Source organism: Ailuropoda melanoleuca, chromosome 9, assembly GCF_002007445.2.
Source record: "Ailuropoda melanoleuca isolate Jingjing chromosome 9, ASM200744v2, whole genome shotgun sequence".
Lineage (NCBI taxonomy): Eukaryota > Metazoa > Chordata > Mammalia > Carnivora > Ursidae > Ailuropoda > Ailuropoda melanoleuca.
In genome coordinates, this window is record NC_048226.1 from 29,675,436 (window position 1) to 29,692,857 (window position 17,422).

Here is a 17,422-nt window from a genome sequence, read left to right on the forward strand (position 1 = left end):
AAGGGGGCGGCGAGGGCGTGGAAGGAGGGAGTACAGAAACAGAGCAAATTTCTCCCCTTCCCACTAGGGCTGGTTGGGTCCCCAGAAGGCTGGGAACTCACCCTAAATTGGATGTGAGAAAGCAATTTTGATTTAGATTGGACTGGGCTCTCTAATTCCTGAAAATGAGAAAGCTGTGGGGTCAAACTGAGCTGCAGTCAAGGGGCAAGTTTGGGAAGTCCGATAGAGCACATTTGAAGACCTCAGCTGAGATAAAGGACAACTGCTTTCTGTCTGTCTCTACTGGGTTCAGCTCACACAATAAAATGATCAAGATCTGAGGCCAGGCTAAGTTTCACAGAAAACGATTTCTCTCTTTCTTTCTGTCTGTGTCTCTCTCCCCCCCACCTCCCTCCCTGCTTCCCTCCTTCCCTTCCTCACTCTCCTCTCTACCTCTGTCTCTCTCTCCCTCTCCCTCTCTCTTGCTCTCATTCTTCAAAGAACTAAAGTCATACTTTATTCAGATCTCCTTACCTTTTGCCTGGTGTCTTCTTCTGTTCTAGGATCCCATCAAGGAAGATTACCACATTATACTGAGTGGTCATTTCTCTTTAAGCTCCCCCTGACTGTGACATTTCTCAGACTGTCTTTGTTTTTGATGACCTTGACAATTTTTCAAGAGTACCAGTCAGGTATTCTGTAGGATGCCCAGTACTGGAATTTGTCTGTTTCTTTCATGATAAGGCTGGGGTTATGGGTTATTTGTAGGAAGAGCAAGAAGTAAAGTGTCATCTTAGTTATATCATGTCAAGGCTACATATTGTCAGCCTGACTCAGGCTGGGTGATGTTGGCCTTGATCAGCTGGCCGAAGCTGTGTTTGTCAAGTTTCTTCGTGGTGAGTCACTCCTTCTGCCCCTTTCCATATGTGCTCTTGGAAGAAAGTCACCGTGAGCGACCCACACCTATGGAGTAGGGAGTTCTGCTCCCCCTCCTTGAGGATGGAGTACCTACGTAAAATATTTGAACTTGTACATGACAGACCATTTCTCTTTATTTTTGATAAAAAGCTTAAAACTTTTAATTAAATTACAAGATCCATCCAGAAAAGTGCAGCTATCATGTACAGCTTGATGAATTTTTATAGATTTAACAAAGCCACATAACTAGCCCTCAGATCAAGACACAGAACATTACCAACATCCTAGAAATCCCCTTTGCTTCCTCCCCAAGGGTAACCACACCCCAATTTCTTTTTTTTTTTTTTAAAGATTTTATTTATTTATTCGACAGAGATAGAGACAGCCAGCGAGGAGAGGAAACACAAGCAGGGGGAGTGGGAGAGGAAGAAGCAGGCTCACAGTGGAGGAGCCTTGTGGGGCTCGATCCCATAACGCCGGGATCACGCCCTGAGCTGAAGGCAGGCACTTAACCGCTGTGCCACCCAGGCACCCCACAACCCCAATTTCTAATAGTGTAGATGAGTTGTGACTGTTTTTGTTCTTTATATAAATGAAATCATGCTGTGTGTACTATTTTTTTTGGTTGTGGAATTTTTTAAAATTAATAGACTTTTTAAAAGATTTGTTTATTTATTTGCGATAGAGATAGACCGAGACAGAGAAAGAGAGCATAGGCACGGGGGAGGGGCAGAAGTAGAGGGAGAAGCAGGCTCCCCGCTGAGCAGGGAGCCCAATGGAAGGCTCTATCCCAGGACCCCGAGATCACGACCTGAGCTGAAGTCAGATGCTTAACCGGCTGAGCCACGCAGGCGCCCCTTGCACATGTGTTTGTATGTATTTCTGCTATGTATAGACCAATGAGAAGACATGCTAGGTCACAGGCTAGACGTATGTCCAGTGCTACTAGATTCTACCAATTTTTCAGCGTACTTGAACCAATAGATACACCCACCAGCTATGTATGAGGGTCCATGCTTCTCATGCTTACTACCATGGAATCTTTTTTTTTTTTAAGATTTCATTTATTTATTTGACAGAGAGAGAGAAAACGAGCAGAGGGAGCAGCAGGCAGAGGGAGAGGGAGAAGCAGGCTCCTTACTGAGCAGGGACCTCGATGCGGGGCTCCATCCCAGGACACCGGGATCACGACCTGAGCCAAAGGCAGATGCTTAATCCCCTGAGCCACCCAGGTGACCCACCATGGAATATTTTTAATATTTTTAATTTTATCCATTCTGGAGTGTGTATTGACTACTTCCCTTTTTAAAATTCCTCAATGCTTTCCATAGGCTTCGGGATAAAAACCAAACTCCTTCGCTTAACACCCAAAGGCTTCAGCAGCAGCTCTTGCCCTGGCTCTGTTCGCCCCCATGATCCCCTTGCCCCACCCCCACCGTCTTCTCCATATGTTGATCCCTTTGCTTGAAACTCATCGCCCCACCCTGCGTCCTCTGGCCAGCTCCTGCCTATCATTCTATACCCTGCTCGACTGTCACCATGCTGCACACTGCCTCCTTGACATCACCCTTCGTGCTGCCTCTCCTTTGGACTGTGAACTTAAAGGTCGAGGTAGCCTCTGCGTCTCTTCTTATCTCTAGTTCCTAGCCCTGGGACTGGCACATGGCATGCATTCAGAACAAGATTTGTTGAATCAATTCGTGTTCCCAAGTAAAAATGCTAACTGGCACAGCAACTTTGTGAAGACTCTGCTTTGGGCATTTCCTGCATCGGTTTTATGGAACCTGCAATAATCCTTACGGTTAAAATTTATTGAGCACCTGCTATGCCTTAAGCTCTGTGCTGTGTGCTTAATGTCAGCCATCTCTGTTTTAGCTTCATAGCAATCCTATCTTGAGGATAGGATCCCAGGGGGAGCACGCAGGGCATGGCTAAGGTTTAGGTGAGGGGGAGGGTAAAGGGCACTCCTGGGTCACTCAACAAATTTATTCAGTGCTCATTCATTGATCTGGCTGCTGGTCAGGACTCAGTAATTGACAGCCCCTTTTCTGCTCCTTGTGGGGTAAGTCCTTCTTCGTGCCTCTCATCATTCCATTCTCACTTCTGCCACGCTCTGGTCACAAGGAACTGTGGTTTTTGGTTGGCCCATTGTCTAACCCAAACTCCAGCCGAGACTGTGGGCTCCTTGAAGGCAGGGGCTGAATCCCATTAGTCTCTGTGCCCAGACCTGGCAGAGAAGGAGGACCTTGCTGGACACGTTAAATTAAATCTAGGGGGTCTCGATTCTACGAGATATGGACCTGGAGCTTCAGTCCTGGACATCCAATCACCTGCTGTGTATGTCACCCCGAGGCCCCCCACTCACAGCATCCTCATTGTGCCCAAATGAAGCGTGTTATTTCCCTGCACACGCACTTTCCCTCTGATCCTCGACCCAGCCAGAAACCTGGGAATCCTGGAAGTCTCTTTCTGTCATTCACCACCATCAGAATTCTCAGGATCCTACTGTTTAAATACCTCTTGGGTCTCACTCCTTCTCTCCATTCCTGTGGCACTGTCTGCAGAAGGCTGTCAGCACCGCCTCCCGCCTGGGCTTTTGCAGGAACCTCCTACTTGATCTCACCACAGGTAGGCCAATGTTGTCCAATGGAGCTTTCTCCGGTGCTAGGAATTTTGTATGTCTGTGCCGTCTGATAGGGTAGCCACAAGCCACATGCAGCTATTGAGCACTTGAAATGTGGTTAGTTAGTGCAGTTGAGAGCAGAAACCTGAATTCCATTTAATTTTATTTTTTTAAAGATTTTATTTATTTATTTGACAGAGAGACAGCGCAGGTAGGGGGAGCAGGAGAAAGAGGAGCAGGCTCCCTGCTCAGCAGGGAGCCCGAGGTGGAGCTCAATCCCAGGACCCTGGGATCATGACCTGAGCCAAAGGCAGAACCTTAACCGACTGAGCCACCCAGCTGCCTCAGAATTCCATTTAATTTTGAGTTGAAGTAGTCACACGTGGCTCCTGGCTGCCATATTGGCCTGCACAGTTCTTGGCTCCCTCCTTGGCTCATCTCTCCAATCCATGCTCCACATCTCCACCCACCTGAACTTGCTGAACTGCACATCTGAGCGTGTCCTGGGGCCCCTGGGGAGCTCAGTCAGTTAATCGTCTGCCTTCGGCACTGGGCATGATCTCAGGGTCCTGGGATTGAGCCCCGCATCAGGCTCTCTGCTCAGCAGGGGTCTGCTTCTCCTTCTGTGCTCTCCCCCGGCCCTCTCTCTCTCTCTCAAAGAAATAAGTTAATTAAATAATTTTTAAAAATCTGAGCATCCCTCCTTCATATCCTTCAGCAGTTTCTTAAGGCACTGGAAACAAAGTTCCAACTCAGTTCAGCATGGGAGCCACTTCCTGCTCCCTTCTCTCCTCACTTCCCTACAGCCTCTCCTTCTCACACAGCTTTCCCACCAGTCATAGGAAGCAGCTTCTCATTCCTCCAGCTTTCTGCCTCCGTGCTCTTACATATGCTGTTCCCTCTGCCTGGAACACCCTACCCTCCGCCCAACCTTCTTCCCCAGCCAACAAACAACCCTCCAGGAAATGCACTGCTTCCAGGTAAGAAAAGCTTACTTATATTGTGGTATTGGGATGCATTAATGACAAAGGATTCTCACGTCTCCAGGAGAGCAAATCCTCCCAACCTCAACCCCAGGCCCACCTCCTCTGGGGCGTCCTGAGCCCTTACTCTGGTTCAGATCCTCCTCTTTGGGCATGGCTGTCTCATGGTACCAACACTCCAGTGTCATATTGCTTGGTTTCCCTTGCCCTCTCTAGACGGGACAACTTGAGGCAAGCATGTTCTTATTCACTCGATTTTTAGTTCCGTGCCTGTCACTAGCAGATGTTCAACCATATTCTTTGAGCATAAATTGTGCTGCCAGCCACTGTTCTAGAAGAAAACTTACAGCAGTGAACAAGGCAGGCCCTGCCTTCACAGAGGACACTGACAACAAGCAGGCAATCAGATGAATGAGATCATTGCAGACTTACTGAAACTCTTCTTTGTCCTCCAGATCCAACCCCCACTCTTGTTCTGTGCACCAAGAGGCTGACCTCAGCAGACTGTATCAGTGGGCTCCTCCCATCCTCTGACTCCTTGTTGGGTTCAGTCAGTGGGCGGCACTAGCATGAGACGTGAAGGTGGGAAGAGAATGAACTTGGGGTACTTCTACTCCACAGGTCACAGCAGTCACTATGGTAGGCCGCAGCTCCTGCCAGGCAGTCCTCCTCTCCTTAGTCTCTCTCTGGGTCCATGAAACACCTCCTTCTTCTTGTCGCTTCCAGCCCAAGAGAGTGAGGGCTCTTCTCTATTACTAATTGTATGGTACCACCCTATCCTGTGTTGGTTTCCCCAAACCCTGCCCACACCTTTGTAAATCGTCATTACTAAACGCTCCCCAATGACCCAGTTTGAATGGATCCTGTTTCTTGCAAGGACCCTGAATAATAAATGGGTTCTTTGCAAATCTGTGGTCCACCATCCTTGGAACCTCAGCTTTTTGCCCCAAGCTGGCTCCCTCTGGTCACAAGATAGCTGCTGCAGTTCCAGCCATCACATTCAGACATGACAAGGGCCAGAGGGACAAGACCGCACATCTTGCCATGTATTCCTTTTCAGAGTGAAGAAGCCTTTCCCGAAAGTTGTCCCAGTTGACCCTGGTTTTCAGAATAGTTTACCTGAAGCATTTTTTCATTAAGGGAATTCCTGTCCTTCCTGTGGCTTTCAGTAAACAATCACAAATGTGTTCCAGAAAGTATTTGATCCCAGCTATAATAAAATTACTCTTAGTAAGCAAACAAACAAAAAACTTTGTCAACCAAATGTTCTTGGATGTGCTCCCACAGTGTCCGCCAAGGAGGTGGTCTCATTCAGACTTATTGGGGCAGAGCCTTGCTGCCCCACCAGCCAGTGATGGGCCACTCGACAAACTTAGGGACCCTATCCCACCTGCCCCACCACTTGTAGATACCTGATGGCCATTCCTTATTTTTTATTTTGGGGAATAAAAACTCTAGCAGCATCTCAGTCTCTCTCCACCATATCACTTGCTCTTGGCTTTTGTTTCCCTGCTGGCCACGAGGCTTTGGTGGGCATGCTGGGCTTTCCCAGGTCCTTGGGAACCGCTGTCTTCCTGACCCGTGGTGTAGGCACTGTCTAGGACCCAGCACCCTTAGGAAGAGCAGTGGCCTTGACTTTCAGCTCCTCCCAGGCCCCTTGGTAGCCGCCTCAATTGGACCTTGTTTCACACACAAAACAACACAAATGGTCCAAAAAACATTCTCCTTTCTTTCTGAAGGTTTTTGCTATGTGTTGTTATCACTAACCAGTCTTTTTTTTTTTTTTTTTTTTTTTGAGAAAGAGAGAGAGAGATCATGAGCAGGGGAAGGGGCAGAGGCAGAAGCAGACTCCCCACTGAGCAGGGACCCAACTGACATGGGGCTCCATTCCAGGACCCTGGGATCATGACCTGAGCCACGGCAGACACTTAACTGACTCAGCCACCCAGGTGCCCCTTAACCAGTCTTTTTTTTGAAGATTTTATTTATTTATTTGAGAGAGAGAGAGGGCATAAGCAGGGAGAGCTGCAGGCAGAGGGAGAAGCAGGCTCCCCACCAAGCGGGGAGCCTGATGTGGGACTCGATCCCAGGACCCTGGGATCGTGACCTGAGTCGAAGGCAGATGCTTAGCTGACTGAGCCATCCTGACGCCCCTTAACCAGTCTTTTTTTTTTTTANCCAGTCTTTTTTTTGAAGATTTTATTTATTTATTTGAGAGAGAGAGAGGGCATAAGCAGGGAGAGCTGCAGGCAGAGGGAGAAGCAGGCTCCCCACCAAGCGGGGAGCCTGATGTGGGACTCGATCCCAGGACCCTGGGATCGTGAACTGAGTCGAAGGCAGATGCTTAGCTGACTGAGCCATCCTGACGCCCCTTAACCAGTCTTTTTTTTAATTATNCGATCCCATAACGCCGGGATCACGCCCTGAGCCGAAGGCAGAAGCTTAACCGCTGTGCGACCCGCGCCCCTTAACCAGTCTTTCTTAACCAGATTCCTATCATGACCCAGATTTCTCCTCCATATCATTGGCCAGAATCCTATCACAGATCTGTGTTTAATCCAGTCACCAGCAAGGCAACTGCAGCCACAATGACTGGTGCAGAGCCGCCAAGACCTACTATTTCAGGCTGGGGGGCTGGGGTCAGCCTCCTCCAAAGGCACATAGCTCGGGAAAGGAAAATGGAAAATACTTGCCCAAAACGGGCGTGGAGGAGGGTGTTAGGAAGGAGGAGAACTCAAGGTGAGGGGGAAAGTCCACTGGGTGCCTGCAAGTGGTGGGGCAGTTGGGAAAAGGTTCCTTAGTTGGTCGGGTGCCCAGGCCCTGGCTGGTGGGGCAGCCAGGCTGTGCCCCAATAGGTCTGAATGAGACCACCTCCTTGCCGGAGACAGTGGGAGGTCATCCAGGAGCATCTGGCTGACAAAGCAGAGGCCTTGCTTTGATGAGACGAGAACATTTGCTCTCAGCAGACCTCGGTGTTTATATATAAAAAGGCATCTCTAACTGGGAATCAGAGCATTCCCCTGAGCGTGCCCAACCCCCCTTCGGCAGGTCAAACATTTCCCTGCAAAGCTGTTTTCACAATTCACTGGCTTGGCAAACACTCCCCCAACAGTAAAGGGAACTGCCAACCTGAGGAGAATGAGTCAAACTCAGACATATACTATGGGTCTAAATTAATCATATCCGTTGCTATTGAAGGAAGAAGAGAAAAAGGAAAAAGGTCTGCCTTCATCTCCCCTGCCCTCTAGAGTTAGCCCAGAGCCCGCGGGCACTCTCCCCCCTCCCCAGCCTTCTCTGTGTTGTTTCCCAGGCCTGCACCTTCCCAGCCATTCCCCACCTATCAAAACACAGAAGTCTCTGGAGGTCTCTTGTCCGATCCTGCAGAGTTCTCTCTGCTGGGGGCCACCGCAGAGCCTGCCCTCTGCCAATTATTATGGGGAACCTGATCGTGGCCCCATTGAGAGGAAACAGGAAGCTTCAACACAGAAAGAAATTGAGGACTTCCGGTGACCATGGCCATCTGGTCAACCATGTGGCCTTGCCCAGATGCTGGCCCTGGACGGAAGTGAAGGAGGCATAAGGTCGGACGTCTGATCTGGGCCAGGCTGAGATGAGCTTCTGAAGGCGGGACGGTGCCTGATGGCCTGTCTTCTGGGAGCAGAATGACTGACATTCACCGAGCAGGTGCTGAAGAAAAGATCTGGGGTGGAGGTCCATTTGGCTGACCACCTTGGACCTGGTGCCCTGTGTACAAAGACCCAGAATTTCACTAGGCTTCTACTATTGAAAACTAGATGTGTTTTCCTATTTGGGGGTTTTGCATGTTTCCATTCACTTATGTAACAAATATGCATTTCCCGTCCACAGTGTGCCAGTTTGCTATTGATGAAACATTGATCAAAACAGGCAAGAGAGGGTGCCTGGGTGGCCCAGTCAGTTAAGAATCCCACTCTAGATGTTGGCTCAGGTCATGATCTCAGGGCTGTGGGATGGAGTCCCGCATCAGGCTCTGTGCTCTGTCCAGAGCCTGCTTATCCCTCTCCCTCTCCCTCTGCTCCTTCCCCTGTTCGCACTCTCTCTCTCTCTCAAATAAATAAAATCTCTCTCTTCTCTCTCTTACTCAAATAAATAAATAAAATTATTTGAGTAAGAGAGAGAAGAGAAAGAGGACGCACAAGCAGGGGGAATGGCAGGCAGAGGGAGAGGGGGAAGAAGACTCCCTGCTGAGCAGGGAGCCTGATGTAGGGCTCAATCCCAGGACCCTCGGATCATGACCTGAGCTGAAGGCAGACGCTTAACCGACTGAGCCACCCAGGATCTCCTATAAATAAAATCTTAAAAAAAACAGAACAAAACAAAACAGACAAGAGTTCATACTCTGCTGGAGCTTACGTTCTAGTTGAGAGACATTGACCACACACAGCGTAATAAAATATAGAGTATATCTGACGTTTGTATGTATACAAATAAAACTCAAGTGAGAAGTGGGGTAGACTGGGAGTCAGGGTATAGTTTTGCACAGGATGACCAAGGAAGGCATATTGAGAAGATGATATATGAGGAAGTAAGACAGGAAGATTTGGGGAGGAAGTTTCCAGGGGGAGAGGGGACAGCAAGTGCAAAGGCCCTGAGGCAGAGTGCTGGATAGCTTCCACTTGCCCCTCCAGTCCTACTCTCCACCCTTCTCCACTCTTGGTCTTGGAGGGCTGACTTTGTGGGCTACAGGAATGGGTTTCTCTTTCTCTGGCTTTCAGTTGGGTCCATGGAAGGCACCAGCAGGCCGTGAGAGGGCATGAACAGAGTGAGGTCAGAGTACATAGGCTCTCTCCCTGCAGGGTCTTTGCATGCTAGCTGCAATTCTCCATGAGGGCCACTGCTCCCTCTGTGGAGACTCTCGACAGCTACCTTCTCTGTGTTCTGTCTTCTGTTTCGTCTCCTCGCCAAATCTGGCCCTGCTGTTGTTAGCCCTGGGGTGCTGCCTTGTCCCTTACCAGCCTCTCTAAATTGTGCTCGTAGAGAGGAGTGAGCCAGGGGAAGGAAGGGTCACAGACAAGGAGGTCAGAGAGCTAATAGGAGCCACATCTGGAAGGGCTTTGCACTGTTTCCTCATCAGCTTCCTTCTGAAAACTTCACCTTGTTTTGTCCTGAACCTGGCGAGAGGAAGGTATCTTTTCCTCAGCTAGAAGCTGTGGAAATGGGGCACCAGGACTTGGCCACGGCCACTTCCTTCTCAGGGCTTCCCCCAGCCAGCAGAACAGTGAGCTCTGCTCCCAGCACACGAGGAGCACACACTCTTCTGATGGCCTCTGCTTCCCGCATGGGTTCCCCCCAGACCCCACCAACCAGCAGCTCCTCAACACCGTCGTGGCATCTTCCGGAGATAGAATTAGCCTCCCCCGAGGTGCCGATGGTGGCATTTGGGGCCCAGGGGCAGGCCACCAAGAAGCTACTAGGAGTGACTTCTTAGGATTCTGTCCAACTCACCCAGGCTGTCTTAGGGTCAGCCTCAAGGGCCAAGGTTTAATCACTCAGAGAGTTCTCTGGCAGGCAGATTTTGGTTGCAATTCTTTGGTGTCAAGTCCCCAACCCCAACTCCTAGCAGAAGAAAAAGAGGAGGTGGAGGAAGAAGGGAAAGAGGAGGAGGTGAGGAAGAATGGAGAAAGGAGGAAAGAGGAAAAAGGGGAGGCGGTGGTGATGCGGACTCAGATACTAGCAATGTTCTGTGGGTGAATTTCACTGGCTTCAGGAATAACTGGATCTAGGTGCTCAACGTCGCCAATTCTTCCCCCCTCTCTCTTCCCTCATCTCCCAGCTCTGCCTTCCCCTGAATGGGCATCGTTCTGAAGTAGGCCTTCTTTAAACATGGCCACCAGTAGCCCCAGATTTATTTTTTAATCCGCTGAGCCACCACTGGCAAAAAGAGAACTTCTCTTTTCCAACAATTTCATAAAAACCTCTGTAAGGTTCTCAGTGGGCTGACCTGATAGCCTGAGGTGGGGCCCGTTCTACCAAACCCACTAGCTAAGAGGAGGAGGGAGGTGGTCCCCAAAGGACAATCGAAGTGGTATTGCCACAGGAGGAGAGAATGCTGGGCACACAAAACCCCTCAGATGGCCACTAACACTGGGGAAACCATATAATTTATTGTCCAAGTCAGCACTCTCTGGAGAGTGAAAGAAGGCACTTTGAATAATTCTATCTGTTCAGCAGGTTTAGACCAAGGCTATCCTGGGAAAGCGTTGTCAACCCGAACTATGGGACTATAGTAGCGAAAAGCCAGAGAGCCAAGGGGTGCCCCATCGGAGCCCCGGATCCAGCAACCTGAGTCTCTCTGGCTGTCTGGGCACAGCTAGGAGAGGGGAAGTTGCTCAGGGTTCAGGGCGCAGGTGTGGTGGGGTGTGAAGACACACTGGGAGGCAAGTCCCAGTTTTCCACATCCACTCAACCCCACTCTTGCCCCACAGCCTGACGCCAGCCTCCTGCTCCCACGCCTCTTCATTGCCATGCCCCTGCCCCGGCCTGGAACACCCCCTCTTACACTCTTCTTAGTCTACCCTCCCACAGAGCCCCTTACCCGTCCCCACCCCAGGGTCTCAGCCTTCTCACAGCTCCTGGAGCATTTCCCGATTAGGCATAGGCTATGTTTGGGGCATGCTTCCCACCTCCCCTGTGGGAGAGGGATTTGTTGTGGGTCTTAATGTCTCTCCATCCTCCCGGCCCCCCCCATGGCCTTTAGCAGTGCTGATCAAACACCCTTGGTTAGCCCAAGACCCTCAGCCCCTAGCCCTCTCCCCTCCCCACTGCCCCACTGCCCCCCTGTTCCTGGTAGCAGATAGATCAATGGCTGGGGAATCCTAGCCAAAGTTCTTCTCACGCAAAGGCATGCGAACTTTGACCCAGGATGGGCTGTTCAGCTCCACACCAAGGCCCTCTAACCTCCTGCCTACCTGCCTCCCTCCTTCTCAGCCTGGTGATCCCAGAGGCCCCTTTGTCTGGGCTGTTCCCTCAGACAGGCTTGCCAATGAGAAGTGCAATGCCTTCTGTAACCCCCGTGCACCAGACTCTTGTCCAGGAGTATGGGGACATGGGGGGCCCTGACCCAGGGGCTGAGCCTGTCTGCCTTTGGACCCCTGAGGTTTTGCCGGTAGTCTGGGACAAGACATCGTGGTGGGTAGAGTCCTGGCCAGGAAGCAAGGGGCCAGAGCTCTAGATTCTGGTTTGCTAGGTGTCCTTGGGCCTTCTCCTTTCTGGCATAAGTCTCTCCAGCTCCAGCTGCCTGAGAAGTGGGAGAGACATTGGTTTAATTAGCTGATGGATTTCTTTGGGGTCAAGAGCCCCGTAGAGAATGTGAGCAAAGCATCTTCTACCAGGAGGAGTCTGCTGGGTCTCTGGGCAGGAGCCCCAGCCAATGATCTTGCAGGGCCACTGAGCAGGCCGCCACGATTCTCTAGGGCTAGGGCCTTGGTGGGGACCCTGGGAAGGCCAGGGAGAGACGGGCTGCAGAGCAGGGGAGGGCTCTGGGGGTGCCTTGCTCCTGCCTTCTTTGCCACGGTTTCCACGTGGGTTCTTTCTACTCTCTGTGGCTCTAGCTCCAACCGAGATTGAACAGACCTCACTTCGGTACCATGAGGCTCCCCAGGCTGAGCCAGAGATGCAGAAGTGGACTGAAGGGAGGGATGCTAGGCGGAATGGAAGCCCAGCAATACCTTTCTTGTCTCCTGCCTGTTCTGACGCCTAAAGTCCACTCTTACAGCATCAGCACTTTGGGCTCAACCATTCCCCAGGTGGATTTAACTGCTTTACTGATTATTAATATCTCGCAAAGGCTTGGCTTATCAGGGATGCCTTGGTGGCTCAGTCAGTTGGGCATCGGCCTTTGGCTTGGATCATGATCCCACGTCCCATGTCAGGCTCCCTGCTCGGTGGGGAGCCTACTTCTCTCTCTCCCTCTGCCTGCTGCTTCCCTTGCTTGTGTTTTTTCTCTCTCTCTCTCTCTGTCAAATAAATGAATAAAATCTTAAAAAAAAAAGGCTTGGCTTATCAATCTATTTTTAAAGACTTATTTATTTATTTTACGGAAAAAGAGAGGGAGAGAGAGGGAGGGCGTGTGCAGTGGAGGAGGGGCAGAGGGAGAGAGAGGATCTCAGGACCCAGGGATCATGATCTGAGCTGAAAATCACGAGTCAGATGCTTGAACTGACTCAGCTACCCGGGTGCCCCTTAGATGAGTTTTAAAATAGGGGAGATTAGAAGTAGAGCTGGTGGGTTCCTTGCTCAGTGGGGAGGCTGCTTCTCCCTCTCCCTCTGCCCCTCCCTCCTGCTTATGTGCTCTCTCTCTCTCTCATAAATAAATTAAAACTTTTTAAAAAGTGTGGTATCTTAAAAAAAAAAAAAGGAGGAAGTCGCGGTGGTCAGGCCTGGTAGGACCCGTCAAAGATTCTGGTTTTCGTTCAGATGGGAATGACTGAAGGGGCATGGTTGCGACAGGATGAGTTTTCCCATTTTGAAAAGACCCTTCTAGATGCCACAGGCTTGCGAAGGAATTGGAGGGAGTGACAGGCAAGTGGGAACCAGGTTTGGAGGCTACTTTTACTCCAGCGAGCAGTGATGGGGTCCTGGCAGAGAATGAGGCAGTGGCAGTGGACAGATGGCGGGGGGGGGTACCCCCTCCTCCGCACAGTGGCCAACTTCCTTGCCTCACCCCCCACAATGTGTCCATCTCACACACAGGAGATGTTTCTCAACGGGGTGCTCGCTGCACCTGGGGAGCAGGGCACTCAATTCTAGGAGAAATGCCCAGTCACAAGACCACTGCCCATTTCCAGTGCCCTTGGTATTGCTGCCTCCCTTCCTCCCTCCCAAGGACCATCTGTAGGGGCCTTTGAACTTGCTGTTTCCTCTGCTTCCAGATACCTGTGCGCTTTGAGTCTTGATTCCACACTCTTGCCTCTGCTCAGTGTCATTTTCTCAGTGAGGCCTTCTCTGACTACCCTATTCTTTTTAAGTGGTTCCACACCCAACGTGCGTCTTGAACTCTCGACCTGGAGATCAAGAGGCGCTCGCTCCACCAACTGAGCCAGCCAGGCGTGCCCCTGACCACCCACCCTATTTTGAATTGCAATTTCCCCCAGGGTGATTTCTCGCCCTTCTCTCCTTCATTTTTCTCTAAAGCACTTTTCAGCCTCTGACATTCTCTATGCATCCTCCTGCCCCCCCCCAATCTAAGCTCCATGTGAACAGGAGCAGTGTCAGTTTTGTTCACTTTCATATTAATCGCCAGGATCCAGAACAGTGCGTGGCACATAGTAGGCCTTTGGTACATATTTGCCCGATGTTTGAGTGGAGTGGTGAACGGGCGGGATGAGGCTCTGTTTTTGGTTGGGCCAGCGGATGGCGGTGTCATTCGCTGGGTCGGGGAGCACGGCGGGGAGGGCGGGTGAGGCGGTCAGCTGGGGACGGGATGACCAAGACACGCAATTGCCGGTTTTCCCCCCGCGCGTTCTACAGCGGCACGGCTCGGCAGGGGCAGGGGCAGTGTCCGAGGCAGCCAGCCAGGCGAGCCATGTGGCGCTGGGGCTGCGTGTCCTGCCACAGGCGTGGACCACAAATAAGACACACTCAGGCTCCTGCTCGCAGGCAAAAGCCTAGCTCCGCACGCAAACCTGGGCCCTTTGCACCGCCCGCCCCCCCCCATCCAATCGCGCACCCGCCAGGCTTCGCCGTTCCTCCCTCCACCCTCACCTCCAGGCTCGCCTAGAGACTGGCTCTTTAAGAGCCCCGCCCCCGACTCCCCTCCCTCTTCGCGTGACTGTGCCGGGACCCGAGGTGGCGAGTCCGGCAGCTGGGTGGCTGCGCCGGCCTCCGGGCCCTTCTCACGCAACTCCCGGGCACCTCGCCCCCGGCCAGGTGGGGCGGGGATGGGCCGCGTGACCTCTGCCCCCTGGAGGGACGTACCGGACACGTGCACGATAGCCTAGGGAGACTTCAGGCTGGGCGCCCCCCTCCTCGGTCCCTGGGCCCCCTCCCCTGCCCGGTCCGAGGGTCCCCCTTTCCTCGGCCCCCGGGAGCTAGCCGCACACAGCCCCCCTCGCCGCCCAATTTCTCCGCCCCGCCAATAAGCCAGGAGCCCCGGGAGTCAAGAGGGAACCACGAGGGCCTGTGGGTCCCGGCTGGAGGTACCCCCGGTTTGCAGCGTTCCAAAAGTGGCCCCCCAGCTAGTGAGGGCCCGTGAGCGCTCAGCGAGACTGTGCGTTTCCATCCACTCCCGCCTGTCTATCCGGGAGCTCAGACTAGGGCTAGTCACCCGGGCTCTGGGGGCTCTTGGGGAACGAAGCCAGCCCTTCGGCGCCTCTGGCCTTCCGGTCCCGGTGACCTCGGGGCTGGGGTCGCAGTGCTTCTCACGCGAGCCCGGACTCGGTAACCCGGGGGAAAGAGGTCATCACACAGCAGCCCCGCCCAGCCTGCCTGGCCCCTGTCAACTAGCAGCAAGGGGGAGGCACTCCCAAGCCCAGTGTTCCAGTGCATGCAAAAATTAGAGTGAGGGGTCCCCGCACCGGGGAATGGAGGGCTTCCCCTACCGTGTCTTTGGGCTGTCTTGGGACTTCTTCAAGTCCCCACCTCAGCTGGGGTCTGCGCTGTCCATGGGGACCTTGGAACTGGGGTCTCAGGTATCCCCAGCCCTCACCCCTTTACCTGCTGGCACTTGGAGGAGGAGTCCCCATAGTGGGTTCTTACCTCTCTCTCTGAGTTCCCCCAACCCTGTCTTCTCCCCCACTTCCCAACCCTCTTTCTTCCCTTTTCCCTCCCTCCTCCCCCTCCTTCCTAGAGCAACCCCCCCCATCAGCCTGCCCCTCCCTCTCTCCTAGCTCTAGGGGGTGTGGCCAAGCGCCCAGCTGTTTAAAAAGGTGGAAGTGCTTTCACCCTCATCCCGAAGGTGACAGTTCCTAGGAGCTTTCCCTGTTCTTCTTTCGTGTCCCTCGATTAAGGGACCAGTCATCCCAGCTCACTTCAGTACCTTCTCACAGCCACAGGTGAGTGCTGGGGGCTTCTGGCTTGCCCCTTCCCTCCCCAAAAAAGAAAATTTTGATGCCTCCTAGGTTTTCCTAGGTGACCACTGGTCTAGCACCTCAAAAAAGGAGGCTAAGAGTGTCCTTCGTGACCAGGAACTTCAGCTCCATGGTGGGAAAACCGAGGCCAGGGGAAAGGCAGGAATTGCCCAAGGTCCCATAGCTAGTGCCAGAATTCTAGATTTTAGATGGCCCCCCTTCCAGGACTCCAGGATTCAGGCTCCAGTTCCATCCCCATTCCCACTCCCTGAATGTCCTAGGGCTTCCCCATCAGGGTGGCTGGAATAAGGACACAACTGTGGCAAGCTAGGATGATGTCCAGGCAGGGTGAGGAGGGGGGCTTCTCCCTGGGTGGTCAGGATGGATCGAGGGGGCAGGTTGGGTTCTTAGCAGCTGTACTTTGCCTTATCTAAAAGCTACCCCTGGCTGTCTCGACCCTCCCAAGGCCTGGCTTGTCAGAGCCAAGATGTACTGGCCAGGAAAAGAGATGCTGATCTGAATGAGGGTCCCGGGCACTGCCCAGGGCCCTTCCCTATCCCACTGACTGCCTTCTCTGTCCTGTACTAGGGGGCAATCTGTGTGAGAGATGGCCGGCTGCGGAGAGCTGGAGTATCAGTCCCTGAAGACTCACCAGTCACATCTTTCTTGGCCTCTGGCTGTTTTGCTAAGGCTGGAGGTCCCCGGGGCACCCAGTGTGCAGAAGGGAAACCAGAGCACCCCAAGGCCTGTCCCTAGTTCACTCAGGGAGTCAGGGCTTGAGTGTGCTTTGGGATCCGGCTCCTGCAGGAGGCCTCCCTAGACGAATGGCTGTATACTTAAGGTAGGAGCGGACAATCTGCCCATCTTGGGAGGTCCGAAGTTCAGGATTCAGATGGGGAGATTCCCCAGGTCAGATCTGGATTTTCTCTTCTCTGAGATCTAGCTGGGCATATCTCCCCTCCACCCCCACCCCAAGGGATACAACTGGAGCCCCGGAAGGCAAAATGACAAGTCCGAGGCTGTGCCATGGAGCCTGCAACACTGGAGCTCCTCATCTCCAGTCCAGAGCACCTGGCAGGTGCCCCAGTCAAAGGCCAATGTCTTGCGGAGAATACTCCCTGGATTTGCACACCCTTTCTAGAACAAGCCTAGAGAGAAAGTTTAGTCTCCGCCTCTGTTAAATTTAGATTGATTCTTAATTTCCCGAATTCCAGTCTAGCATTTTCTTGCAGCCCTTATCTGGTGGGAGTCTTCCATTTACCTCTGTTCTCTGGTGACTGGGAAATGGGGGAGGCCCAGACTGTTCATTCATCGAGAACTGAGCCCCGCAAAAACCCTGGCCTGGATTTCTGTGACCGGAGCCTCAATGTAGCTTGTCACGGCCGCTTTTAAACCTTGGGTCAGTTGAACTCAAGAGAGCTGAGGCTGAGTTATGTATGGCTTAGGCGGTGGCCTTCGGGTCCCCTGTCCCTTCCCTACCCTGTCACAGGGTCTGGTCCAGCAGGATTCTTTAGATCCTGGAATGGATGGAGCAATAGAAAATGGAGAGTTCTGGGAGAGAATCTGAGCAGTGTTCAAAGGGAGGTACCTGTGACAGGAGCTGCTTGCCAGGGAACTTTCCCTAAGAGGTCTGAGTCCCGGCTCTGTCACTGAGTACCCGGGGAACTTCAGTCAAGTCAGTGGCCCCTCTGGAGCTCAAGTTCCCCAAATGTGAAATGAGGCAAAAGGAGCCTATGATCCCTAGTTCTCCTGATGGCAGTGTTTCCCCAAGTGTGGTGGATAAGTGCTCAAGGGGATTGGGGGTGACACATGTCGATTATGTGTTCCATATACATTATGGGGGGGAATCAGACCTGTACTTTGATGCAGATATT

The 17,422-nt window shown here is 52.4% G+C and overlaps 1 protein-coding gene and 1 long non-coding RNA gene across 4 annotated transcripts in view; one reads left to right on the plus strand and one right to left on the minus strand.

The window, feature by feature from the left end:
- The window catches only part of LOC100472774 (cytochrome P450 1A2), a 23,515-nt gene extending 8,238 nt beyond the window's left edge, over positions 1-15,277 (minus strand). Inside the window, exon 1 of one of the 3 annotated variants that reach the window (XM_034668050.1) lies at positions 15,081-15,277. The gene's annotated coding sequence lies outside the window, so the exon portion shown is untranslated. Of the gene's footprint in view, positions 1-513; positions 691-15,080 lie in introns of those variants that run through there. The other 2 variants (XM_034668051.1, XM_019803511.2) reach the window with 2 other exon arrangements.
- Positions 14,329-16,955, plus strand: LOC117803741. Its single transcript, XR_004627774.1, has 3 exons — positions 14,329-15,170; positions 15,369-15,533; positions 16,137-16,955. It is a non-coding gene; the product is annotated as an uncharacterized LOC117803741 (long non-coding RNA).
- Positions 16,956-17,422: the final 467 nt, after the last annotated feature.